Source organism: Macaca nemestrina, chromosome 8, assembly GCF_043159975.1.
Source record: "Macaca nemestrina isolate mMacNem1 chromosome 8, mMacNem.hap1, whole genome shotgun sequence".
Classification (NCBI taxonomy): Eukaryota; Metazoa; Chordata; class Mammalia; order Primates; family Cercopithecidae; genus Macaca; species Macaca nemestrina.
The window spans coordinates 98562115-98589990 of record NC_092132.1 but is presented as its reverse complement, the minus strand read 5'-3'; the positions used below and the strand labels follow the sequence as shown (position 1 = coordinate 98589990).

Sequence of the window (27876 nt, the reverse complement as noted above, 5' to 3'; positions counted from 1 at the left end):
GTCTCCTTAACTTCCTAAGCCCTGTCCACAGGGGGAATTTTGATAAATCACTCAAACCAGCATCCAGGTGTTGTGACTCTTCTTCCAGGTTCTTGTCCACAAGAAAGATTGTGACATCTCACTGGACAAGCACCCTCCCAGGTGATGTGACCTTCCTGCTTGCTCTCTGCCCACAGGTGATATTGTGCCATATACCTGAGACCAGATAAGAGGACTAATCATGACTCTTAAACCTGGAGCCAGGTCATATGCAAGATGGTGTCCCCATTCCTGGAACTTTCCACCAGTGTTATTGTGACATATACCTTTGCCCAGCTCCTGAGTGATTTAATAATCTGGCGTAGGTGTAGCCCACAAATGAGATTTGGACATTTACCTCAGCTGAGCACCTTGGTGATTTGACTCTCCTGTCTTAACAATATTCTCAGGAAGGATTGTAACATATCTCTGGACCCATCATCTAGTTGCTTGACTCTCCTCTCCTGCCTGGACCCTGCTTCCACTGGGGATTGTAACACTGTCCACAAGGGGTATGGTGCCATACATCTGGGTGTAACCCCAAGTTATGCAACTTTTCTGCCAGGAAAATATCTACAAGGAGAATATTGGAAAATTTCTGGCTCAGCATTTAGGTGACTTGGCTGTCGTGCCTGTTTCATTACTACAGAGTAAATTGTGACATATGCCTAGGAACAGTTCACAGGCATGACAATGACTCTCATATGTGGACCCCACAAACAGGAGTAATTTTGACTCTCAAAACTTGTTTTAGAAACATGAGTGATTAAATCTCTTTCTGGTTAAAAAAAAAAAAAAAAAAAAGCAAAGAAGATTATAACAGCCTCAGATATTTTATAAAGCCCTGGGCTTGTACAAAGAGTGTCATAACAGAACCCAGCAGAAAGGTAAAATTTTGAGTCTAAAATGCACACCTACCTGACAGTAAGGACTGTCATTGTCTCACATATGTGAAGCCAACTGTCACGCATGAAAACAGGACATGCGTGGTATTGTACATCTCATCCTGGGAATTTTCTGCCAGTGTGATTGTGATATATATCTTTGCCGAGCACCTGTGTGATTCGACTCTCCAGACTGGTTAGAGCTGGCATATGTTATTGTGATATCTACCTGGGCCAATCTCTAGGTGATGTGACGCTCCTGCCTGGGCTCTGCTCTCAGTAAGAATCATAACATATCACTAGATCCAGCACCCAGGTCATGTCACATTTTTGCCTGAGCCATGCCCGCAGAAATCACTGTGACATATCACTGTGTCCACCACTTAGGTGACATAACTTTCCTCATTAGAATGGGCCCTGAACACTATGGGGGATAGTGACATATGGCTGGGCCAGGCACACAGGTGATGGTACTCTTTTGCTAGGGCCATGTCCTAAAGAGAGCACTATGATACATCACTGAGCCTATCACCAAGGTGATGTTGATCTCCAGCTTGGGTCTTGCTTACCTGGATAGTGACATATTGCTAGTCTAGGCACACAGGTGGTGGTAGTCTTTCAGCAGGGCCATGCCTCAAGGAGCACATTGTGACATCTCTCTGGGTCTATCACCTAGGTGATGTGACTCCCTGCTCAGGCCCTGCCCACATGGAGCATTGTGACATAAGAGTAGAACCTGCACCTATTTGTTGTAACTCTCTTGCCAGGGTCCTGCCCTAAGGGAGCCTTGTGACATAGTTCAAAACCCAGTATCAAGGTGATGTGGCTCTTCTGCCTGCTTTGACCTCACATGTTAGGTTGTGTCATATAGCTAGAGAATCACCTAGATGATATGAGTCTTCTCTTCTGCCTGACTCCTGCCTATTTGGGACATTGGTCCAGATATCTGAGGTTGTGTCCTAAGTGATATGACACTTTTGTTCTGCCAGAACCTTTACAATGGGGTGACATGGCATATTGCTAAGCCCAATACTTAGGTAATATGATTCTACTTTTTTTCCTGAACCATGCCCATGAAAAGTAATTTTGATGTATTGCAGGGCCTAGCACCCAGATGATGTTCCTCTTCTGCCTGGGTCCTGCATAAAGAGAATTATGGCATATTGCTAGGCCTCCCACTCTGATGGTGTAACTCTCCTGCTTGTGCCAGAGCAACAGAAAGTATTTTTACATATCTTGGGCCTATTCTGTAGCTGTTTTGGCTCTCATCATTTTTCTTTTTTTTTTTTTTTTCCACATTTGGGATTGTGTCATATTGCTGGGTCCAGCACCCAGGTAATGCAACCCTGATTTCTAGATCCTTCCTAGAGAGGGCATTGTGACATATTGCTTGGCACAGCACCGAAGTTGTGCTATCCTCCTGCCAAGTTTTTTTCTTACAAATGATATTATGAAATGTACATTGCTTCAGTCCATGGGAATGATGATCAAACTTAAATTTGGGTTCTACTAATAGTAGATACTTTGCTTCTCATCATTATGCTTAGGGCAATAAACAAGGTTATCAGTTGCTTATTTGTACAAAACTCACAGAAGGTTACAACACTAACTCATATTCTATATATTCCTTGGGTGGTACAGAGTTTCACAACAGGGCCCAGCAAAAGGTTAAGATCGAGACTCTTGATTACACATGCAGGCGAGAGCAAAAATTGTCACCATCCCACATTTACAAAGCCCACTGTAGAAGTCCTGAGTCTAACAAGTAAATAAAGTACAAAGATGGAATTGTGAATTTCATATATGGATCTTGCTACAGGTGACTCATTTCTGGACCCAGATCACAGGCACAATAATGGTTCTCTCATCTGAACCCAGCCTATAAGAGAGATGTTGTCTATCATAACTGGGTTTAGGGCAATATGTAAGATTGTGTGTAGACCTCAGAGTTTTTTGCAAGTTTCATTCATGTTGCATAAAGCCTTTGAATGTTGTAGAGTGTGCCATACGATGACCCCATACACAAGTGAGATGGTGACTCTTATATGCACACAAGGCTAACAGTTAAAGGTGTCACTCTAAAAGATGAGGAGATTGTGTCATATCACTAGGCCTAGTACCCTGGTGTTGAGACATTTTGGTTTAAATTGTTTCCCATGGGAGCATTGTGAAATATTGCTGGGTTAGAATAATAATAATGTGACTCTTCTGCTTGGATCCAGCCAACAGGAGATATTATCACATATCTCTGGGCCTATCAACTAGGTGATGTGTCTCTCCTACCAGTGCCCTGCCCACAGGTGACACTGTGACATATTGCTAGATATAGCATCTAGGTAATGTGACTCTCCCCTCTAGCCTGGATCCTGCGCACTGAAGAAATTGTGATATAACACTGAGTGCAAAACCTAGGTGTTGCGACTCCCCTATTTGTCCCAGACTCTGCCAAGAGAGGGAATTATAACATATTGCTGAGCCCAGCACCTAGGAAATGTGACTATCCACTATTTTTTCAACCCTGTATACAGTGAGCATGATGACATATTATCTGAGACTGTACCTAGGTGATATGACTCTTCTGACTTGGTTCTGCCTACATTGGAGATTATAATGTATCCCTGGCTCAGCATCAACATGATGTAACTCTTCTGTCTTGTCTTTGTCCAAAGGTAAATTTGTGACATATACCTGGATGCAGCTCATATGCACAATAATAACTCTCATACCTAGACCCAGACAGCAGATATATTTTGACTCTCATAGCCAGTCTTATGGCCAGGAGTAAAGTCCTAGATCTCCAACCTGTGAGAATTCACAGAAAAGGATGCTACTCAGGCATATTATATAAAACCTGAGTGGTACAAAGAGTGTCATAATAGGCATCAGCAACCAGGTGCTATTGTGACTCTTGGAACCACACCCAGCTGACACAATTGTCATTCTCACACATGAACAGAGCCTACAAATGAGGTACTAAATCTCCCACACGTAAGTAGTTGAAGCTTGAAATTGTTATTGTCATACATGAATCTAGGCCACATGTGGTTTGGTGACATTTGAACCACAATTCAGCAGTCCTGTAGGGCTTTGACTCTTCTACTGGAACAATCTTCAAGTGGGATTGGGGCTCTTGTATGTGGATCTTGCCCATTGCTGAGATTGTGACTCCTGTACTTCGACCCAACTCCTCCCAAAGCCAGGACTTGTGTGGGACTGTGAAACTTATTTCTGAATATTTTCAAGTGTGCAATAGAGAAATATGACTTTGCCCAGCATCTGAGTGTTTTCACTCTTCTTTCTAGGCCCAGAGCACTGTTGAAATTGTGACATACGTGCAGCAAGCATCTAAGCAATGTATAACACCTTCTTTGGCAATCTGACAAACGGCATTGTTTATTATTACTGATACCAGCACCCAGCTGATGGGAAATCTTGGCCTGACCCCTTCCTGTAAAGTGCATTGTGGCTTTTTTCTAGCTGCATCATATAAGTGATGTAACTTTCTTCTACTGCCTTGGCCCTGCAGTTGCATTGTGACATACAACTGGGTACTGCACACAGGTGACATGACTCCTTTTTTTTTTTTTTTGAGGTGGGCGTGGTTCTGTCAATAGGAAGCTTTGTAACATATCACTTGGCTCAGGACCTAGCTGATGTTTCTTCTCTTTTGTCTGGGCCCTGATCACCAGAGAGATTGTGACATATTGCTGTACCCAGCACCAAGATAAGGTCACTCTCCTGCCTTTGTCCTGCACACAGGGGCCTTTGTGAGATATATCCAGGCCAATTGCCTAGGTGAAGTTTGTCTCCTTTCCTGCCTAAGCCCTGCCCACAGGGAAGATTTAGATATATCACTTAAACCAGCATCCAGGTGATATGACTCTTCACCAGAGTCCTGCCCACAAGGAGGATTGTGACATTTCACTGGACCAGCACCCACTCAGGTGATGTGACTCCTTTCTTCTCCCTGTCCACAGATGATATTATGCATATACCTGAGGCCAGATCAAAGGCCTAATAATGACTCCTGTACCTGGAGCCATGACACGTGCAGGATGATAACTGTCATCCCTGAACCTTCCCACAGATGTTATTGTCACATACACCTTTGCCATGCTCCTGAGTGATTTCATAATCCTATCTAGTTATAGCCCACAGATGAAATTTAGACATATACCTGGGCCAAGAACCTTGGTGATTTGACTCTCGTGTCTTAACAGTGTCCTCAGAAGGGATAGTAACATATCTCTGGACACATCCTCTAGGTTATGTGACTCTCCTTTCCTGCCTGAACGCTGCTTCCAGTGAAGAGTGTAGCATTTCTAAGCACTGCATCCAATTGACATGACCTCTTGGCTGGGCCCTTTCAACAGGAGGCATTGTAACATATCTCTGGGCCCATCATTTAGGTGATATGACTCTCCTCTCCTGCCTGGACACTCTTCACAAGGGACATTATGCCATAGAGCTGGGTCTAGCACTCAAATTTTGTGATTTTTCTGTTAGGGCCCTACCTACAAAGAGAATATTGTGCTATTTCCGGCTTAGGATTTAGGTGATGTGGTTGTCCTGCCTGTTTAATAACCACACAGAGGATGGTGACATATACCTAGGCACAGCTAACAGGCATGATAATGACTCTCATATGTGGACCCAGCCAATAGGAGAAATTTTGACTCTTATAACTAGGTTTAGGGACATGAGTGATGTCCAGGATGTGCTTCTGGTGAAAAGGTCACAGAAGATTACAACACTTGCACATATTTTATAACACCCTTGAGTTTTACATACAGTGTCATAACAGGACCCTAGCACACAGAAGACATTGTGAGTCTTTTATGCACAGCCAGTCGACAGTAAGGACTTTCACCATCACAGATGGATGAAGGCAACTGTCCTACATGAAAATAGGACATGTGTGGTGTTATAAATCTAATCCCTACAGTTTTATTCTCTCATAATTGTGATATAAATCTTTGCCAAGCACTTGTGTGATTTCATTCTTTAGACCATTTCCAGCCTACATGTGGGATTTTGATATCTACCTGGTCAAACCTTGAAGTGATGTGACTCTTCTTCTTGGGCCCTGCTCTCAGGAAGAATTGTGACATCACTGGATCCAGCACCTGGGTGACGTTACATTCTTGCCTGCACCATTCCCTCAGACATCATTCTAACATATCACTGTGTCCATCACTTAGAAGACATAACTCTTTTCTCTGGAGTTGGCTCTACACACAGGGCAGGATAGTGACATATTCCTAGGCCAGGCAGACAGGTGATGATACCCTTTTGCCAGGGCCATGCCCCAAAGAGGGCATTTTGACATATCACAGGGCCTATCATGTAGGTAATATGGCACTTCTGCTTGAGGCCTACACACTGGAATAGTGACATGTTGCTAGGTCAGGCACAAAGGTGATGGTATTCTTTTGCCCGAGCCATGCTTTAAGGAAGGCTTTGTAACGTATCACTGGTCCTATCACCCAGGTGATATGACTTTCTGCTTGGCCCTGCCCACGTGGAGCATTGTGACATAAGGGTGGCACCTGCACATAGATGATGTAATTCTCTTGCCTGTGTCCTTTTCCAAGGGGAACTAGTGAATATCTCAGTACCCAGGACCAGGTGGGTCTTCAGCCTGGTGTCTTCAGCCTGGTTTCTGCCCACATATTCAATTGTGACATGTACCTAAAGAAGCACCCAGGTGATATGACTCCCTTTTTGTGCCTGAGCCCTGCCTACTGGTGACATTGGGCCATATCTCTGAGTCCATGACCTAAGTGATGTGACTTTCTTCTTCTCTCTGGGCCTTTACAATGGGAATTTTGTGCTGTATTAATGAGCCCAATATTTAGGTAATACGACTCTCGTGTTGTTGCTGAACATTGCCCATGAATAGGACCTATGCCATATTTCAGGGCCCAGCACCCAGATGATGTAACCCTTCTGCCTAAGTCATGCATAAGGAGAGAATTATAGCACATTCCTTGGCCCAGCACCCTAATGATGTGTCTCTCCTGCCTGTGCCAGGGCCACAGAAGGTATTTTGACATATCTTTTGGCCCATTCTGTATATGTTTTGACTCTCATCACTTTGCTGGGTTTCTCCCACGTGTGGTTGTATCATATTTTGGCTCCAGCCCCCAAATAATGTGACCTTCTTTCCTAGGTGCTGTCTAGAGAGGGCATTGTGACATATTGCTTGGCAAAGCAATGATGTTAACTTTCTGCCTAGTTTTTTGCCCACAAATGGGATTATGACATACACCTTGCTCCAGTTCAAAGGCATGATGATCAAGTTTCCATTGGGATTCAGCCAATAGGAGATATTTTGCCTCTCACCACTAGGTTTATGTCAATAGGTAAGGTCCTTCACTGCATATTTGTGCAAAGCTCACAGAAGTTTACAACACTAACTCATAATGTATAAACTTCTTGGATGGTACAGAGAGTTTCATAACAGGGCCCAGCAAAAAGCTAAGATTGTGCCTCTCGGCTACACACTCAGGTGAAAGTAAAATTTGTTACCATCCTACATTTACAATGCCCATTGTTGAGTTCCTGAGTCTAACAAGTGAATGCAGCAAGCACAAAGTCAGAACTGTGACTTTCACAAGTGATTCTGGCCACAGATAGGATGGTGACTCATTTCTGGTCCCAGCTCACAGGAGCAATAGTGGTCTCATCCCTGAAGCCATCCTATAGGAGAGCTGTTGACTATCATACCTGGGTTTAGAGCAATATGTAAGATCATGAGTCCATGTAAACATGTAGGCCTCAGAGAGGTTTGCAACTCTCATGCCTGTTGTATAAAGTTCTCAGATGTTGTGGAGAGTGTCATACAATGGCCAGCACACACATGAGATTTTGACTGTCATATACAAAACTACCTAACTGCTAATGGTGTCACCCTTAAAGATGAGGAGATTGTGTCCTATCCCTCAGCCTAGTACCACAGGCTTGAGACTTTTTGGTTTAAATTCCCTTCCATAAGGGCATTGTTACATATCACTGGGTCAGAATCATGATAATGTGACTCTTCTGCCTGGGCTCTGAAAACAAGAGATATTTTCACATATGTCCAGACCTATTGGCTAGGTGATATGTGTCTCCTGCCAGTGCCTTGCCCACAGGGGACACTGTGACATACTGCTAGATATAGCACCTGAATAATGTTACTTTCCTCTCCTGCCTGGATCCTGCCCACTGAAGAAATTGTGACATACCACCAAATACAAAGCATTGGTGACATGACTCTGCTCTTTGCCCTGGACCCTGCCAACAGAGGGAATTATTACATATTGCTGAGCTCAGCACCCAGGTGGTGTGATTCTCCTTTTTTCTTCAAACCTGTCTACATTGCTCATGGTGACACATCACTTGAGGCTCTACCCAGGTTATGTGGTTCTTCTGCCTGGCTTCTGCCCACATGTAAGATTGTGACATATAATTAGGGAAGCGCCTAGGTGATGTGACTCTCCTTTTCTGCCTGGGCCCTCCCTACTGGGGACACTGGGATATATCTCTGAGTCCATGACCTAAGTGAAGTGACTGTCTTCTCCTGCCTGGTCTTCACAATGGGGGAATTGTGACATATTGCTGAACCCAGCAGTCAAGTACTTGACTCTCCTTTTTTTCTTGAACCAAGCACACAAACAGAAATTTTCACCTACTGCAGGGTCCAGAACCCAGATAATGTTACTCGTTTGGCTGGGTCCTGCGTATAGAGAGAATTATGGCAGGTCGCTGGGCCCATCCCCATAATAATGCGACTCTCATGCCTGTCACGGAACCACAGAAGGCATTTTGACATATCCTGGGCCCATTGTGTAGGTGTTCTGGCTCTCATAACTTGGCTGGGTTTTTTCCACATGTGGAATGGTGAGTCCAGCACCCAGTTAATGTGGCTCTAATTCTTATACCCCGCCTACCACAGCACCTAAGTGATATTACCCTCCTGCCTACTTTTTGGCCACAAATGGGACTATGACATACACCTTATTCAGTTCAGAGGGATGATTGTCAAACCTATATTGGGATTCAAACAATAGGAGATATTTTTACTTTCATCGCTAGGCCTAGGGCAATAAGTAAGGTCCTGTCCTGGGTTGCATATTTGTACCAAACTCACAGAACTTTACAAGACTAACTCATAATCTAGAAACCCCTTTGTGGTACAGAGGGTTTCATGACAGGGACCAGCAAAAGTTCAGATTGGGACTCTTGATTACACATCTAGGTGAAAGCAAATGTTGTCAACATCCCACATATCCAAAGCCCAATGTTAAGGTACTGAGTCTGACAACTGAATACAGTACAAAGTTGGAATTTTGACCATCATATGTGGATCTGGCCACAGGTGGGATGGTGACTCATTTCTGGATCCAGCTCACAGGCATAATAATGGAACTCAATTTTGAACCCAGCCTACAGAAGATATGTTAACTATTATACCTCTTCTTAGGGCAATATGTAAGATCGTGAATCCACATGAGCATGTAGGCCTCAGAGAGGTTTGCAACTGTCATGAATGCTGTATAAAGCCTTCGAAGCCGTAGAGTATGGTACAATGGCACAGAAAACATGTGAGATTGTGACTCTCATATACACCCCCAGCTCACAGTTAATGGTGTCACCCTCAAAGACAAGGATATTTAGCATATATTCTTGTATAATCACTTAGTGCTTTTACTCAGGTTGTGTATTAGAAATGCACTAGTTGTTAAAAGTAAATAATCAGGTTTAGAATGGTAATATTTGGGTTAAAAATTAGTACTGCTATTATTCAACCTATGTGAGTAATTGAGGAGTAGGTTAGGAATTTATGAAGTTGTTTTTGATTAAGTCCTCCCTAACCACCCACTATAATGAATAGGATTGTGACAGATAGGAGAATGTTCATGTTTATCGATGGAAAATTTGAAACATAATAGAGATACAGGCTAGTTTTTGTCATGTGAGGAGAAGTATGCCTGATATTAGGAGAGTTTCCTTTGGTTTTCGTTGGGACTCAAGAGTGAAAAGGGGCTATTCCTAGTTTTATTACTGGGGCCGTTATTATTATTAAGGATGAAAATTTATTAACAGTGTTTATTATTGTTCATTGTCTGCAGGACAGGTTACTGGAAAGGATACCTATTGTGAGAATTATAGATGCGGTTGCTTGTGTAAGGAAATATTTGGTGGCTGCTTCTGTAGAGTGGGGATTAATTTTTTAATTAAGATTGGGGTAAGAGCTAGTGTATTTATTCCTAGTCCAGTTCAGATGAGAAATCAGTGTGAGGGTAACATTGTGATAAGAGTTCCTGTGAAAATAGTAAGGGATATAGTAAGTTGAGCTAATGGATTAATTAGTAAGGGAAGGGTATAAACAATTCTTTCAGGGTATGGGTCTGACAGCTTTTTTAGCTGACCTTACTTTAGGACATGGTGTAATAGGTAGCACGGAGAATTTTGGGTTCTCAGGAGTAGGTTCAATTCCTATAGTTCTAGAAATAAGAGGATTTTAACCTCTATTGTTTAGTCTATCAAAGTAATTCTTTTGTTGAACATATTTCCTATGTTTGGGGTGGAATTAGAAGATCTGGTATAGGGAGGGGAGTTCACAAGAGGGGAGTGATAGAAAGGGTAAGGGTTGTAGCAATAATATAAAGGGTAATAGTAGATGTTGAGGGCCGTAAGGATTCCTTGATGAGAAGTTTTATTGCATCAATGAATGGTTGAAGTAGTCTATAGGGACCTGCAGTGTTAGGTCCTTTGTGTAGTTGTATATAGCCTAAGATTTTTTGTTCAATTAGTGTAAGGAATGTTATAGCAATTAGAGTGGGAATAATAAGTAGAAGAAGATTAATTATAGGCATATTGTTAAGAAGAGGCATTGAACCTCTGATTATAAAGTCTTAAGTTTTATGCAATTGCTGGGCTATGCCATCTTAACAAACTCTGTTCTTGAGCAGGGTGTGTGGTGAGTTGTTAGACTGAGATAACATCATTTATGGGGCAAGGGTGCTTTATGAAGTTGGGCCCTATTTCTCTTATCCTTTCATACTAGGAGAAATGTTAAATAGATAGAAACTGACCTGGGTTACTCTGGTCTGAACTCATATCATGGAGGACTTGAATCCTTGAAAAAGTGAACCCTTAATAGCGGCTACACCATTAGGATGTCGTGATCCAACATCGAGGTCATAAACCCTATTGTCAATATGGACTCCAGAGCAGGATTGTGCTGTTATCCCTAGGGTAACTTATTCCATTGATCAAATTATTGGGTCAATGTGTGTCAACTTGCTTAGACTAGTGCCGTCTTAGTTTGGGTTGCTCGGAGATTGAATTATGCTCCAAGGTCATCCCAATCAAAATTTTTAATGCAGGGATAGTATGCTAGGGCCTGCCGGCTTTTTTGAGTTTTTATTTGCAATAATGAATTAAAGCTCTATAGGGTCTTCTCATCTTATTTGTTCATATCCATCTCTTCACGAATAGGTCAATTTCAATGATTAAAAGTGAGAGACAGCTGAACACTCAGTGGCCATTCATACAAGTCCCTATTTAGGGAACAAGTGATTATTCTACCTTTGCACTGTCAGGATACTGCGGTGGTTGAACATATGTCACTGGGCAGGCAGTGCCTCTAATACTGGTAATGCTAGAGGTGATGTTTTTGGTAAACAGGTGGGATAAGATTTGCAGAGTTCCTTTTAGTTTTTGTAATCTTTCCTTAGAGCATGCCTGTGTTGGATTAGCAGTATAAATAATAGGGTGCTTATTATATTGTTTATTAATATTAGGCTGTTAACTGTCAGTGGATTATTGCGATCTCATACAAGCCTATGCAATGGAGAATATCTTCATGTTACTTATATTAACATTATTGGTTCTATTAAGTAATAGATTAGTACAATGTGATGTTAGAAGTTCAGTAGGATGATTAGAATTTTAGACAATTAGATGTTGAGCTTGAAAGCTTCTTAATTGGTGACTGCTTTTGGGCCATCTATGTCAACTATGGTGGTAATATTTTTTATTCCCCGTAGGACAGTTGTTTCCTAATGTCTAAAGAGCTGTTCCTCTTTAGACTAACAGTTAAAGATACAAGGAGATTAAGTAAGTCTGTGGATAAGTTTAAAGTTGAAAAACAATCAACTGTCACCAGGCTCGGTAGACTTGTCACCACTACTCATGAATCTTTCCACTATTTTGCCACATAGATGGGTGTGCTCTTTTAGCTGTTGTTGAGTAGCTCTTCTGGTTTTGGGGTACTTGGCTGTGGTTCTCTGTGTAACGTTATTTCTAGTTAATACATCATGCAGAAGGTATAAGGGTTTGTCTTTTCTTTTTAATGCTTTATTCAGTTCTTTCATCTTTCCCTTAGGGTATTACGTCTATTATGCCAGGGTGAAAATTTCTATCACCTATGCTTTTGTCTAAGGTAAATGGTTTGAATAAGATGGTTTGATATTTTTAGTGAAGTTTGGGGTTAGAGTCAATTCAAAATGATCAGGTCGTGATGAAATCTTCTGGGTGTAAGCCGGATGCTTTAAGTTAAATTGTACTTTGGTTTGTCCAAGCACACTTTCCAGTATGCTTACCATGTTACAACTTATCTCCTCTATACATGCATAGAGAGTTGTTAGTAATTTCTAAAATAATATTTGAGGAGAGTGAGGGGAGGTGTGTGCATGCCTCATGGCCTTATTCAACCAAGCACTCTGCTCTTGGTTTACTGCTAAATCCTCCTTGAGCCCTTAGATTTCATAAAGGTTGTTGTGAGATTTTCTGGGTATACAAAATGCAGTCTACTTCTTGCCACCTCATGAGCTACACCTTGACCTAACATTTTTATGTGTATACTTGTGCTTACTCTATAACCATTTTATGGTTTGCTGAAGATGGCAGTATATAGGCTGAGGGCAAGAGGTGGTGAGGTATATTGGGGTATACTGATTTTAGAATAGGCTCCTCTAGAGGTATATAAAGCACTTTAAGTTTTTAGCTGTTGCTGGTAGTATTCGGGCGAATTGTTTTTTTAATGTTAAAATTTAGGGGTAAGCATAGTGCGTATCTAATCCCAGTCTGGGTCTTAGCTATTGTGTCTTCAGGATATTAAAGGCACCTTCATAGTATATTTTATTTCAGCTGGAGGTTTTTACAACTTAAATGGAGTTTAGCTTTATTGAGGGCAGACCTTAAACACTCTTTGCACCACGTTCAATTAGCTTGGGTTAATCGTATGGCTGCAGTGGCTGGCACGAAATTGACCAATGCTAGATATCAGTATAGCTTAAAGTTTCATTTATTACTAAATATTTATCAGTGCTTTTTCCCATGGGGGTGTGGTTGAGCACTGTTTTGAGCTGCATTTGTGCATGCTTGATACTTGCTCCTTTTGATCCAGGTGATCTAAAAGGCATTTTCACTGGGCAGGGATGCTTGCATGTGTAATCTTACTAAGAGCTAATAGAAAGGCCAAGACCAAACCTAACCTATTTGTTCATGGGGTTGTGCAAACCCATCTAGAATTTTTAGTGTCTTGCTTTGAAATAATTAAGCTACTTTAACTGTATAAATACTTAAGTCTAATATTAGAATATGAGAAGGAAATAAATAAATATAAATAGTCGTTTACAGTTCTGGGAATTCGGGGTCTTTAAAGTTGAATTGGAAGAGATTTGGTTGAGAGGTTTACTCATAATTAGAATATAATCAATTTAGGGTACAATATATGGAGTAGCGCTTTTAGAGGAATATGCTCAAGGTATTATATTACTTTAGGGTGGAAGTTTAATTATTGTATTTATTATATAAAATGGAGGCTTGATTTCCATTCTAACTGGTGTGAGATGGTATCTCATTGTGGTTTTGATTTGCATTTCTCTGATGGCCAGTGATGATGAGCATTTTTTCATGTGTCTGTTGGCCGTATGAATGTCATTAAAAAGTCAGGAAACAACAGGTGCTGGAGAGGATGTGGAGAAATAGGAATTTTACACTGTTGGTGGGATTGTAAACTAGTTCAACCATTATGGAAAACAGTATGGCGATTCCTCAAGGATCTAGAACTAGATGTACCATATGACCCAGCCATCCCATTACTGGGTATATACCCAAAGGATTATAAATCATGCTGCTATAAAGACACATGCACACGTATGTTTATTGTGGCACTATTCACAATAGCAAAGACTTGGAATCAACCCAAATGTCCATCAGTGACAGACTGGATTAAGAAAATGTGGCACATATACACCATGGAATACTATGCAGCCATCAAAAAGGATGAGTTTGTGTCCTTTGTACGGACATGGATGCAGCTGGAAACCATCATTCTCAGCAAACTATCACAAGAACAGAAAACCAAACACCGCATGTTCTCACTCATAGGTGGGAACTGAACAAAGAGATCACTTGGACTTGGGAAGGGGAACATCACACACCGGGACCTATCATGGGGAGGGGGGAGGGGAGAGGGATTGCATTGGGAGTTATACCTGATGTAAATGACGAGTTGATGGGTGCTGACGAGTTGATGGGTGCAGCACAGCAACATGGCACAAGTATACATATGTAACAAACCTGCACGTTATGCACATGTACCCTAGAACTTAAAGTATAATAATAATAATAATAAATGAAAATTAAAAAAAGGAAACATCATTATTTAAAAAAATAAAATAAAATAAAATAAAATAAATAAAATAAAATAAAATGGAGGCTCGATTTGGGGGGATTTTAAGATTTTTAGGAAAATTACATCAATTGAGGGATAGCTGTTGGGGTATTCATGGTTAAAATATTATTTTTGGGCTCTGACTGGGTTGCATTTTAGTGTCTTGTTTTTGGGGTTTGGCAAGGGTGCATTTACCTTGGTTGATGGTAAAGTCAGAGATGGGGAGGAGGAGTTTGCAAATTTAATCGGAAATAGTTCTTGAAAGCGAGCATGCGTGCATGAGCATCCGTACGTGAGCATACGTGTCTATTAATTGTTATGTCCTTCAAGCATTAATTAATTCACAACTTATTGTTATTATGCCAGCCCAGAATATTCGATTTAAGCTCAGCTTCTACAATTGATTTGGCAGGAATCAAATCCGAGTTCGTCTACAGCTGATTCGGCAGGTACCAGGGCTTCCGCAATGGTGAGTGATAGCATCCCCCAAAGTTAAACATACCAAATGTATGACAGTGCTCCCGTGACTGGTTAATAGGGTGGTAGTCATTAGTCCATTGAGATGTCTTATTTAAGGGGAATATGTGGGTGATTTGAGTTTTATGGCCCTGAAGTAAGAACCAGACGCCAGGTATAGTTTCAAAATAGTCACCCCCAAGTGTTATGGGCTCACAGCAAGGAAGTTAGTACTACCGAGCAGGATGATGATTTCACAGAGCTTGGTGGATTAAGAGATCAGAAGTTGGTAGGGGATATCTGTGTTGACAAGGGATTTCTTGACTGAAAAGCGCTATGTCCAATGAACGAAGTATGCACTATGTAATATTAAGGATATCTAGCACGGGTCAATATTTGCAAGGATTAGACTTGTATAGTCAATAAAAGTAGATGTACCATAGTTGATTAAGGGAATATTAATACATGCTTCTATGTGTGTGGACTGGATTTGTAATGTATCCTCATGTATCAATGTACTATGTATAAGTAAACAATTATAGTACTATATATTATTCATTGGTGCTAACAGTAATCCACAAAGTACATAAAAGCACTAATGTATTAGTGCTAGTTGATTAATACTGACATAGCAGTTAAAATATGTGCTGTGAAAAAATTCAGGGAGTAGTTTAATCCAAATTTCAGCTTTGGGCATTGATGGTGAAGTGGAAATGCTTTTTCCCTGAGTTGTCCTGGGGAGGGGATTCTCCATTTCTCGTTTAGAAGACCAGAGTATTGAATTATACTGCAATAGCATTTTCATTTAAGTAATTTATTTTCAATTAGGGTAGTGAGCAGTATAAGGGTGAGGATGGTAGAGACAAGATAGATGCTGTCTGTCTGATGGCAATTAAAGGTTATTGGACTGGCTGCCCTCCGATTCATGCGAGTGTAAGCAGGTCAGCCACTAGGGTTCATAATAGGCATTGACTTAATGGCCGGAATATTACGCTTTGTTGTTTAGACTTGTGAAATATGGGAATAACTGCTAGAATGAGAATGGATAATACAAAGGCCAATATGCTTCCTAGTTTGTTAGGAATAGATTATAAGATTGCATATGCAAACAAAAAGTACCACTCTGGCTTAATGTAGGGTAGGGTACTGAGGGGGTTGGCTAAAGGGTAATTATCTGGGTTGCTCAGGAGGTCAGGCGAAAATAGTATTACAGTTATTAGAAGGAGGAGAAGAAAAATTAAACCTAGAACATCATTGGTTGTACAGTAGGTGTGGAAAGTGATTTTGTCAGGTTCTGAGGAAACCCCTGAAGGGTTGCTAGATTCTGTTTCATGCAAGAATAAAAGAAGAACAGTTGCGAGCACTGTAATGATGAAGGGTAGGATGAAACGGAAGGCGAAAAATCATGTGAGGGTGGCTTTGTCAACTGAGAATCTGCCTCAGATTCATTGTACAATGTCAGTTCCAATATGAGATGGCTGATAGTAGATTTGTAATTACTGTAGGGCCTCAGAATGATATTTGGCCTCATGTGAGCACGTGGCCCATGAATGCTGTTGTTATAGTCATGAATAGGAGGATAATGCCAATATTTCAGGTTTCAAGGAATGGAAATGAGCCATAGTGTAAGCCTCAACCAACATGTAAGAAGAGGCAGATGAAAAATGTTGAAGCACCTTTGATACGAAAATAGCAGACCATTCAGCCTTAGTTTACATCTAGGCTGATATGAGCCACTGAAGAAAAGGCAGTTGAGGTGTCTGCTGTATAGTGCATAGCCAAAAATAATCCTGTGATGATCTGGAGAATTAGGCAGGCACTAAGAAGAGAGCCAAAGTTTCATCATGTAGAAATGTTAGATGGTGTGGGAAGATCAATAAATGAATAGCTAGTAACTTTCATTAGCGGATGTGTTTTGTGGGTATTGGTCGTTAGTGTTCTTACAAATGAAGTAGAAGGATGGTTTTTCATATCATTAGTCATTTTTATAGTTCATGTGGGAATAATGGCATATGCTTTATTTTTATTAAGTATTCTCTGGTTATAGGGTTTGTAGGTTTTTCTTCGAAACTTACTCTTATTTATGGAGTCCTAGGGCTAATTGTTAGGGATGCTGTGGGTTGTGATATAGTGTTGAATTTTGGTGGAGTTTTCATGGGGTTAATAGTCTTTTTGATTTATTTGGAGGGTATGATGGTTGTTTTGGGTTATACTGTGGCTATGACTATTGATGAATATCCTGAAATATGAGGGTCAAGTATTGACATTTGAGGGGCTTTGTTATTAGGATTATTAATAGAGTTGATGTTGGTTTGATGAATAGTTGAGTATGATGAGGTGGTATTCACGATTGATTTTAATAGCGTAAAGAGTTGTATCATTTTTTAGCATGGTGGGGGTTATTGCCTGAGGATTATGTGGGTGTGGCTGCCTCATTCAGGACATGAAGGTCTAGTACTCAGGTGTTGAGACTTTTTGGCTTAAAGTCCTTCCCATGGGTGCACAGTGACATATAGCCGAGTTAGAATTGTAATAATGTGACTCTTCTGCCTGGGCCCCGCCAACAGGGGATATTATCATATATATCTGGGCCTATAAGCTAGGTTATTTGTCTCTCCTGCCTCTGTCCCCAGAGGACATTGTGTAATATCGTTTGACTTAACATCTAGGGTAATGTGACCCTCCTCTCCTGCCTGGGTCCTGCTCACCAAATAAATTGTGACATACCACTGATTGCAAAACCTAAATGATGTGACTGTCCTTCATTACTACATATTGCAGAGCCCAGCACCTAGGTGGAGTGACTCTCCTCTTTTTCTTCTTCCCTATCTATGGTGGGCTTGGTGATATACTTTGAGACTGTACCCAGGTGATGTGACTCTTCTGACTAGGCCCAGCCTACAAATGAGATTGTACTGTATCACTGGCTGAGCACCCAGGTGATGTGACTCTCTTGCCTTGTCCCTGCTCACAGGTGAAATTGTAACATACACCTGGGTTAAGCACACATGCACAATAATAACTCTCATACCTGGACCCAGAAAGTAGAGATAATTGACACTCATAGCCAGTCTCGCGGCCATGGGTAAAGTCCTCAGTTTTTCACTTGTATAAAGTTCACGAAGGATTATAACACTCAGGTATAGCATATAAAGCCTTAATGGTACAGAGTGTCATAAAAGAGACCAGCAACTAGGTGAAAATGTGACTCTTCTATGCACACCTGGCTGACACAATTGTCATGCTCACGTATGAACAGGGCCTAGGAGTGAGGTACTAAATCTCACACATAAAAAGCAGTCAGAGGTTGAAATAATTACTCTCATACATGGATATGATTCACAGATGGATTGGTAATATTTGAACCATGATTCAGCACACCTGTGGCGATGTGAGTTGTTTATTGGAACACAATCTTCAAGTGGGATTGGGACAATTATACATGGATCTTGCCCATTGTTGAGATTGTGACTCCTTTACTCCCACCCAAACCACAGAAAGTGTTGACTCACATACAGGAAACCAGGATTTGTGTGGGATATGAAACTTATTTCCCAGTCTTTCTGAGAGTGTGATTGGGGCAGTTAACTTTGCCCAGCACATGGATAATTTGACTCTCTTTTCTAGGCCCAGACCACAGAGAAAATTGCCCGAATGTGAAACAAGCAGCTAAGCAATATGTAACACCTTCCTTGGCTCTGTCTACAAAGGGCACTTTTATATATCACTGGGACCATCACCCAGGTGATGTGAGTTACTTGCCTAAAACCGAATTGTGTCTTAAATCTAGGTGCATCACATAAGTGATGTCACTCCCTTCTACTGCCTTAGCCCTGCACTTACAGTGCACTGTGACACACAACTGGGCACTTCACACAGGCAATGTGATTCTCCTTTTTGGGTTCTGCCAATAGGAAGCATTGTAGCATATCACTTGGCTCAGCACTTACATAATGTTTCTTTGCTTTTGACTGGGCCCTGACCACAGGATATTGTGACATATTGCTAGGTTCAGCACAAATGTGAGCTCACTCTCCAGACTTGGTACTGCACAGAATAGACATTGTGACATATATCTCGGCAAATTGCCTAGAAGTGAATGCCCTCTCCTGCCTAAGTCCTTCCCACAGAGACGGGTTTGATATGTCACTGAAACCAGCATCCAGGTGATGTGACTCTTCTGCCAGGGTCCTGCCCACAAGGTGGATTGTGACATTTCACTGGACCTGCACCCACATAGGGGATGTAACTTCCTTGCCTTCTCTCTGGCCACGGGTGACATTGCTCCATATACCTGAGACCCTAACAAAAGCCTAATTACAACTCATATGCCTGGAGCCAGGACATGAACAGGATGGTGAGTCTTAATCTTAAAACTTTCCAAAAGTGTACTAGTGACATACCTTTGCTCAGTTCCTGAATGATTTAAAAATTCTACCTGGGTATAGCCCACAAATCAGATTTTGACAGATACCTGGGCCAAGCACCTTGGTGATTTGACTGTGCTATATTAACAATGTTCTCAGAGGGGATTGCAACATATTTCTGGACTCATCATCTAGGTTACATGACTCTCACCTCCTGCCTGTACCCTGCTTCCTTTGGTAATTGTAGCATTTCTAAGCGCTGCATCCAAATGATGTAACTCTCTTGCCTGGGCCCTGTCAACAGGAGGCATTGCGACATATTTTGGGGCCCATCATTTAGGTGATAAGACTCTCCTCTCCTGCTTGGATACTGCCCACAAGGGACATTGTGCCACAGAGCTGAACCAAGCACACAAGTTATGTGACATTTCTGACAGGACCCTGCCTACAAAGAGAATATTGGAATATTTCTGGCCCAGCATTTAGGTGATGTGGCTGTTCTGTCTGCTTCATAACCACAGAGGGAATTGTAACATATACCTAGGCATGGGTCACAGACATGATAATGATTCTCACATGTGGACTCAGCCAATAGAGGATATTTTGACTCTTATAACTAGGTTTAGGGACATGTGTGATATCCTAGATCACCTTCTTATAAAAAGTTTACAGAAGATTACAACACTCTCACATATTTTACAAAGTCTTTGGGTTATACAGACAGAGTCAAAGTAGGGCTCAGCACACAGGCGAAACTGTGAGTCTTGTATGCACAACTAGCTGACAGTAAGGACTGTCATTATCACACATGGATGAAGCGAACGGTCACACATGAAAACAGGACATGTGTGGTATTGTAAATCTCATTTTTGGAATTTTCTGACAGCATGATTGTGATATAAATCTTTTCCACGCACCTGTGTAATTTGACTCTCCAGATTTGTTCCAGCCCATATATGGGATTGTGATGTCTACCTAGGCCAACCTCCAGGTGATGTGACTCTCCTGCATGGGCCCTTCTCTCACTAAGCGTTGTGACATATCACTGGATCTGGCACTCAGGTGATGTTACATTCTTGCCTGCACCATGCCCACAACAATTATTGTAACATATTTCTGTGCCCACCTCATAGGTGATGTAACTCTCCTCTCTGGAATGGGTCCTGCACAAAGGAATGATAGTAACATATTGCAAAGCCAGGCACACAGGTGAGGGTACTCTTGCCAGAGCCATGCCCAAAGGAGTACATTTTGACATATCTCTCAGCCTATATCCTAGGTGATGTGACTCTTTTGCCTGGACCCTGCCAGCCTGGAGAGTGACGTATTTCTAGGCCAGGAACACAGATGATGGTACTCTTTTGCCAGGGCTTTGCTTCATAGAGGACATTGTGACATATCCCTGGGCCTATCTCCCAGGTGAAGTGACTCCCTTCTTGGGACCCACCCACATGGAGCATTGTAGCATAAGAGAGAACCAGCATCTAGGTGATGTAACTCTCTTGCCTGGGTGCTGTCCTAAGAGAGCCTTGTGACATATCTCAACACCCAGCATTCAAATGATACGGCCCTTCTGCCCAGTTTCTGCCCACATATTAAATTGTGACATATTTCTAGGGAAGCATCTGGTGATATGACTCTCCTCATCTGCCTGAGTTCTGCCTACTGGGGACATGGGGACATATCTGTGATCCCGTGACCTAAGTGATATGCCTCTCTTCCTCTTCCTGGGCCTTGAAAATGGTGGGATTGTGACATACTGCTAAGCCCAGCATTTAGGTCACGTGACTCTACTCTTTTTTGTGAACCATGCCCACAAAGGGAAATTTTGACCTATTGCACCCAGATGATGTTACTCTTCTGCTAGAGTCCTGAAAAAAGAGGGAATTATTGCAAACTAGTGGGCCCAGCCCCCTGATGATGCTACGGTCCTTCCTGTGCCAGAGCCACAGACAGTATTTTGACATAATTTCAGCCCATTCTGTAAGTGCTTTGGTTCTCATCCCTTGGCTAAGTTTTTTTTTTTTTTTTTGTTTTTTTTTTTTTCAGTTAAAAACATTCAAGTTTATTTCTAAAAGTTTTGAGGATATTTCCAAAACATTATGGTACGGTTTGATAAAAAGATAAACACACGGAAGTCATCATTTCAACCAAGGATATCATTAGAGTTAAGATTATTCACTCAAGCTGAACCTATTTCCTCCAGCATTCAAATATGAATACACAGAAGGTGAAGTGGGATAGTTCCCTTGACGCCTTCACGAGACTCACAAAGGGTTTGGCTCTGCCTCCTTTACTCAGCTCATAGCTCTCAACTCCTCATGGGAGGGGAAGCATGCAAGTGAATGTGTTCAGGGGCCAGGACAAGCTCTTCTGGGCAACCAGCAGAAGCAGAACTCCATGCAGGCCTGCGGCAGCATCTAGAGGTTGCCTATGACCCTCAGAGCCCCAGAGGGCATGTGTTATAGTGTGCTCTTTTAGCTTTGCCATCCACAGACAGCTTAAATGTTAAACAGCTCAGTGGAGGAGCAGGGTGACCGCCTTTTGCACCCACTCTCTTGGTACCCAAGTTCTTAATTGAAGGGTGGTGAATGTGGAGAATTTTATTGAGTAATAAAAGTGGCCCTCAGTGGAATGGGAGCTGAAAAGGGGATGAAGGGTGAAGGTGGTATTCCCCTGGAGTTCAGCAGTTCCCGGCTGAACTCTTCTCCAAGGTCCTACCGTCATGCCATCCCTCTGAAGTCACGCTGCTACTTCAGATGTCTGACTGCTTCTTCTTTTCTCTCCTTCTCTACCACTCTGCTGCTCTGCCACTCCACTGGTCGAGCATAGGGTTTTTATGGGTACAGGAATAGCGGGGGCAAGATGGGCCAGGGTGGTTTTGGAAAGGCAACATTCAGGCAGAAAGACAGGAATGCATGTTCTCACTTTGGGCTGTGGGTTCAGGCTTGAGAGTGGGGCTTTGCAGGGACCCCACCCTTTTCTGCTTAGGATTTACCTGCCTCCTGTCTGTATCAGAGGGACAACTATTACAGTCTCAAATAAATTAATCAACATTAATATTGAAATTTAATAGCTCCTAGAATACATAATTCCCCTCTACCTAGCAAGAAATTAACCAGCTGATGGTAGCTGACCAGTAGTTATAATGGTTTTGATGGTACTAGTAATTTTTTTTTTAATTTATTTATTATTATTATACTTTAAGTTGTAGGGTACATGTGCATAACGTGCAGGTTTGTTACATATGTATACTTGTGCCATGTTGGTGTGCTGCACCCATCAACTCATCATTTACATCAGGTATAACTCCCAATGCAATCCCTCCCCCCTCCCCCCTCCCCATGATAGGCCCCTGTGTGTGATGTTCCCCTTCCTGAGTCCAAGTGATCTTATTGTTCAGTTCCCACCTATGAGTGAGAACATGCGGTGTTTGGTTTTCTGTTCTTGTGATAGTTTGCTAAGAATGATGGTTTCCAGCTGCATCCATGTCCCTACAAAGGACGCAAACTCATCCTTTTTGATGGCTGCATAGTATTCCATGGTGTATATGTGCCACATTTTCTTAATCCAATCTGTCACTGATGGACATTTGGGTTGATTCCAAGTCTTTGCTATTGTGAATAGTGCTGCAATAAACATACGTGTGCATGTGTCTTTATAGCAGCATAATTTATAATCCTTTGGGTATATCCCCAGTAATGGGATGGCTGGGTCATATGGTACATCTAGTTCTAGATCCTTGAGGAATCGCCATACTGTTTTCCATAATGGTTGAACTAGTTTACAATCCCACCAACAGTGTAAAAGTGTTCCTATTTCTCCACATCCTCTCCAGCACCTGTTGTTTCCTGACTTTTTAATGATCGCCATTCTAACTGGTGTGAGATGGTATCTCATTGTGGTTTTGATTTGCATTTCTCTGATGGCCAGTGATGATGAGCATTTTTTCATGTGTCTGTTGGCTGTATGAATGTCTTCTTTTGAGAAATGTCTGTTCATATCCTTTGCCCACTTTTTGATGGGGTTGTTTGTTTTTTTCTTGTAAATTTGTTTGAGTTCTTTGTAGGTTCTGGATATTAGCCCTTTGTCAGATGAGTAGATTGCAAAAATTTTCTCCCATTCTGTAGGTTGCCTGTTCACTCTGATGGTAGTTTCTTTTGCTGTGCAGAAGCTCTTTAATTTAATGAGATCCCATTTGTCAATTTTGGCTTTTGCTGCCGTTGCTTTTGGTGTTTTAGACATGAAGTCTTTGCCCATGCCTATGTCCTGAATGGTACTACCTAGGTTTTCCTCTAGGATTTTTATGGTATTAGGTCTAACATTTAAGTCTCTAATCCATCTTGAATTAATTTTCGTATAAGGAGTAAGGAAAGGATCCAGTTTCAGCTTTCTACTTATGGCTAGCCAATTTTCCCAGCACCATTTATTACATAGGGAATCCTTTCCCCATTTCTTGTTTCTCTCAGGTTTGTCAAAGATCAGATGGCTGTAGATGTGTGGTATTATTTCTGAGGACTCTGTTCTGTTCCATTGGTCTATATCTCTGTTTTGGTACCAGGACCATGCTGTTTTGGTTACTGTAGCCTTGTAGTAGAGTTTGAAGTCAGGTAGCGTGATGCCTCCAGCTTTGTTCTTTTGACTTAGGATTGTCTTGGAGATGCGGGCTCTTTTTTGGTTCCATATGAACTTTAAAGCAGTTTTTTCCAATTCTGTGAAGAAACTCATTGGTAGCTTGATGGGGATGGCATTGAATCTATAAATTACCTTGGGCAGTATGGCCATTTTCACGATATTGATTCTTCCTATCCATGAGCATGGTATGTTCTTCCATTTGTTTGTGTCCTCTTTGATTTCACTGAGCAGTGGTTTGTAGTTCTCCTTGAAGAGGTCCTTTACATCCCTTGTAAGTTGCATTCCTAGGTATTTTATTCTCTTTGAAGCAATTGTGAATGGAAGTTCATTCCTGATTTGGCTCTCTGTTTGTCTGTTACTGGTGTATAAGAATACTTGTGATTTTTGCACATTAATTTTGTATCCTGAGACTTTGCTGAAGTTTCTTATCAGCTTAAGGAGATTTTGGGCTGAGACAATGGGGTTTTCTAAATATACAATCATGTCATCTGCAAACAGGGACAGTTTGACTTCTTCTTTTCCTAACTGAATACCCTTGATTTCTTTCTCTTGCCTAATTGCCCTAGCCAGAACTTCCAACACTATGTTGAATAGGAGTGGTGAGAGAGGGCATCCCTGTCTTGTGCCAGTTTTCAAAGGGAATTTTTCCAGTTTTTGCCCATTCAGTATGATATTGGCTGTGGGTTTGTCATAAATAGCTCTTATTATTTTGAGGTACGTTCCATCAATACCAAATTTATTGATCGTTTTTAGCATGAAGGGCTGTTGAATTTTGTCAAAAGCCTTTTCTGCATCTATTGAGATAATCATGTGGTTCTTGTCTTTGGTTCTGTTTATATGCTGGATTATGTTTATTGATTTGCGAATGTTGAACCAGCCTTGCATCCCAGGGATGAAGCCCACTTGATCATGGTGGATAAGCTTTTAGATGTGTTGCTGAATCCGGTTTGCCAGTATTTTATTGAGGATTTTTGCATCGATGTTCATCAGGGATATTGGTCTAAAATTCTCTTTTTTTGTTGTGTCTCTGCCAGGCTTTGGTATCAGGATGATGTTGGCCTCAGAAAATGAGTTAAGGAGGATTCCCTCTTTTTCTATTGATTGGAATAGTTTCAGAAGGAATGGTACCAACTCCTCCTTGTACCTCTGGTAGAATTCAGCTGTGAATCCATCTGGTCCTGGACTTTTTTTGGTTGGTAGGCTATTAATTATTGCCTCAATTTCAGAGCCTGCTATTGGTCTATTCAGGGATTCAACTTCTTCCTGGTTTAGTCTTGGAAGTGTGTAAGTGTCCAGGAAATTATCCATTTCTTCTAGATTTTCCAGTTTGTTTGCGTAGAGGTGTTTATAGTATTCTCTGATGGTAGTTTGTATTTCTGTGGGGTCGGTGGTGATATCCCCTTTATCATTTTTAATTGCGTCGATTTGATTCTTCTCTCTTTTCTTCTTTATTAGTCTTGCTAGTGGTCTGTCAATTTTGTTGATCTTTTCAAAAAACCAACTCCTGGATTCATTGATTTTTTGGAGAGTTTTTTGTGTCTCTATCTCCTTCAGTTCTGCTCTGATCTTAGTTATTTCTAGCCTTCTGCTAGCTTTCGAATGTGTTTGCTCTTGCTTCTCTAGTTCTTTTAATTGTGATGTTAGAGTGTCAATTTTAGATCTTTCCTGCTTTCTCTTGTGGGCATTTAGTGCTATAAATTTCCCTGTACACACTGCTTTAAATGTGTCCCAGAGATTCTGGTATGTTGTATCTTTGTTCTCATTGGTTTCAAAGAACATCTTTATTTCTGCCTTCATTTCGTTATGTACCCAGTAGTCATTCAGGAGCAGGTTGTTCAGTTTCCATGTAGTTGAGCGGTTTTGATTGAGTTTCTTAGTCCTGAGTTCTAGTTTGATTGCACTGTGGTCTGAGAGACAGTTTGTTATAATTTCTGTTCTTGTACATTCCACATTCGAAATTGGGTCATATTGCTGGGTCCTGCAACTAGTTAATGCGATGCCCCTTTCTAGGTTCTGCCTAGAGAGGGCATTGTGACATGTTACTTGACACATCACCTAAGTGTTGTTACTCTTTTCCTAATTTTTTGCCCAAAAATGGGATGATGACATATACCTTTCTTCCGTTCACAGCCATGATGTTCCAACTTATATTGGAATTCAGCCAGTAGAAGATATTTTGCCTATCATCCCTAAGCTTAGGGCAACAAGTAAAATCCTGGGTTGCATATTTTTACAAAGCTCACAGACGTTCACAACAGTCACTCATATTGTACAAACTCCCTGGGTGGTACAGAGAGTTTCATAACAAGGCCCAGCAAAAAGTTAAGATTGTGACTCTCAATTACAAACCCAGGTGAAGGTAAAAGTTGTCACCATCCCACGTTTACAAAGCCCACTGTTGAAGTACTAATAGGTGAAAACAGTACAAAGATGGAATTGTGACTCTCGTATGGGGATCTGACCAGAGGTGCGATCATGACTCATTTTTCCACCCAGCTCACAGGCATAAAATGGGTCTTATTCTTAAACTCAGCTTAAATGAGAGATGCTGACTGTCTTACCTGGGTTTAAGGCAGTATATAAAGTTGTGAGTCCGTATGAGCATGTGGGCCTCAGAGTAGTTTGCAACTCTCATGCACGCCATATAAAGCCCCTGGATGTTGTAGAGGGTTTCGTACGATTACCTAATATCCATGACATTGTGACTCGTATAAACACCAAACTATCAGTTAAAGGTGCCACCCTCAAAGATGAGGAGTTTGTGTCATATCACTGGGCCTAGTACCCAGGTGTTAAAACTTTTCCTTTAATTGGATTATAAATCATGCCGCTATAAAGACACATGCACATGTATGTTTATTGCGGCACTATTCACAAAAGCAAAGACTTGGAATCAACCCAAATGCCCATCAATGACAGACTGGATTAAGAAAATGTAGCACATATACACCATGAAATACTATGCAGCCATAAAAAAGGATAAATTCATGTTCTTTGTAGGGACATGGATGCAGCTGGAAACCATCATTCTCAGCAAACTACCGCAAGAACAGAAAACCAAACACTGCATGTTCTCACTCATAGGTGGGAATTGAACAATGAGAACACTTGGACACAGGAAGGGGAACCTCACACTGTTGTGGGGGGAGGGGGGAGGGATAACATTAGGAGATATACCTAATGTAAATGACGAGTTAATGGGTGAAGTTCACCAACACGGCACATGTATACATATGTAACAAACCTGCACATTGTGCACATGTACCCTAGAACTTAAAGTATAATAAAAAAGAAAAAAAAAACTTTTCCTTTAATTGTATCCCATTTGTGCATTGTGACATATCTTTAGGTCAGAATCATAATAATATGACTCTTCTGCCTAGGCCCTGCCAACAAGGGATATTATACATACCTCTGAACCTATCAGCTAGGTGATTGGTCTATTTTTCCTGTGCTTTGCCCCCAAGGAACATTGTGACATTGCTGGACGTAGCATCTAGGAAATGTGACTCCTAGGTAATGCAACTCTCCTCTATGTTCTGGAGTCTGCCAAAAGACGGGATTATTATGTATTGCTGAGCCCAGCACCTGGGTGGTGTGACTCTCCCCTTTTTCTTCAACCCTGTCTACAGCGGACATGGTGCCATATTACTTGAGGCTGTACCCAGGTGATGTGACTCTTCTGACTTGGCCCTGGCTGCAAAGGAGATTATAACAGATCCTTATCTCAGAATCCAGATGATGAGACTCTTCTGCCTTGTTTCTGCCCATGGGTGAAATTGTGACATAAGGAGAGATATTTTGACTCTCGTAGCCAGTCTTGTGTCAATAAGTAAAGTAATAG

The 27876-nt window shown here is 41.5% G+C and overlaps 1 long non-coding RNA gene across 5 annotated transcripts; it reads left to right on the top strand.

Moving 5' to 3' along the window:
* Positions 1–27876, top strand: LOC105496918 (uncharacterized). 5 transcript variants are annotated; one of them, XR_011607061.1, is made up of 5 exons: positions 1–141; positions 14941–15043; positions 19149–19387; positions 20336–20459; positions 27033–27876. It is a non-coding gene; the product is annotated as an uncharacterized lncRNA (long non-coding RNA). The 5 variants fall into 5 exon arrangements; XR_011607063.1 differs by lacking the exon at positions 1–141 and adding an exon at positions 4739–4846 and having other exon boundaries at positions 14987–15043; XR_011607059.1 differs by lacking the exon at positions 1–141 and adding an exon at positions 7105–7267.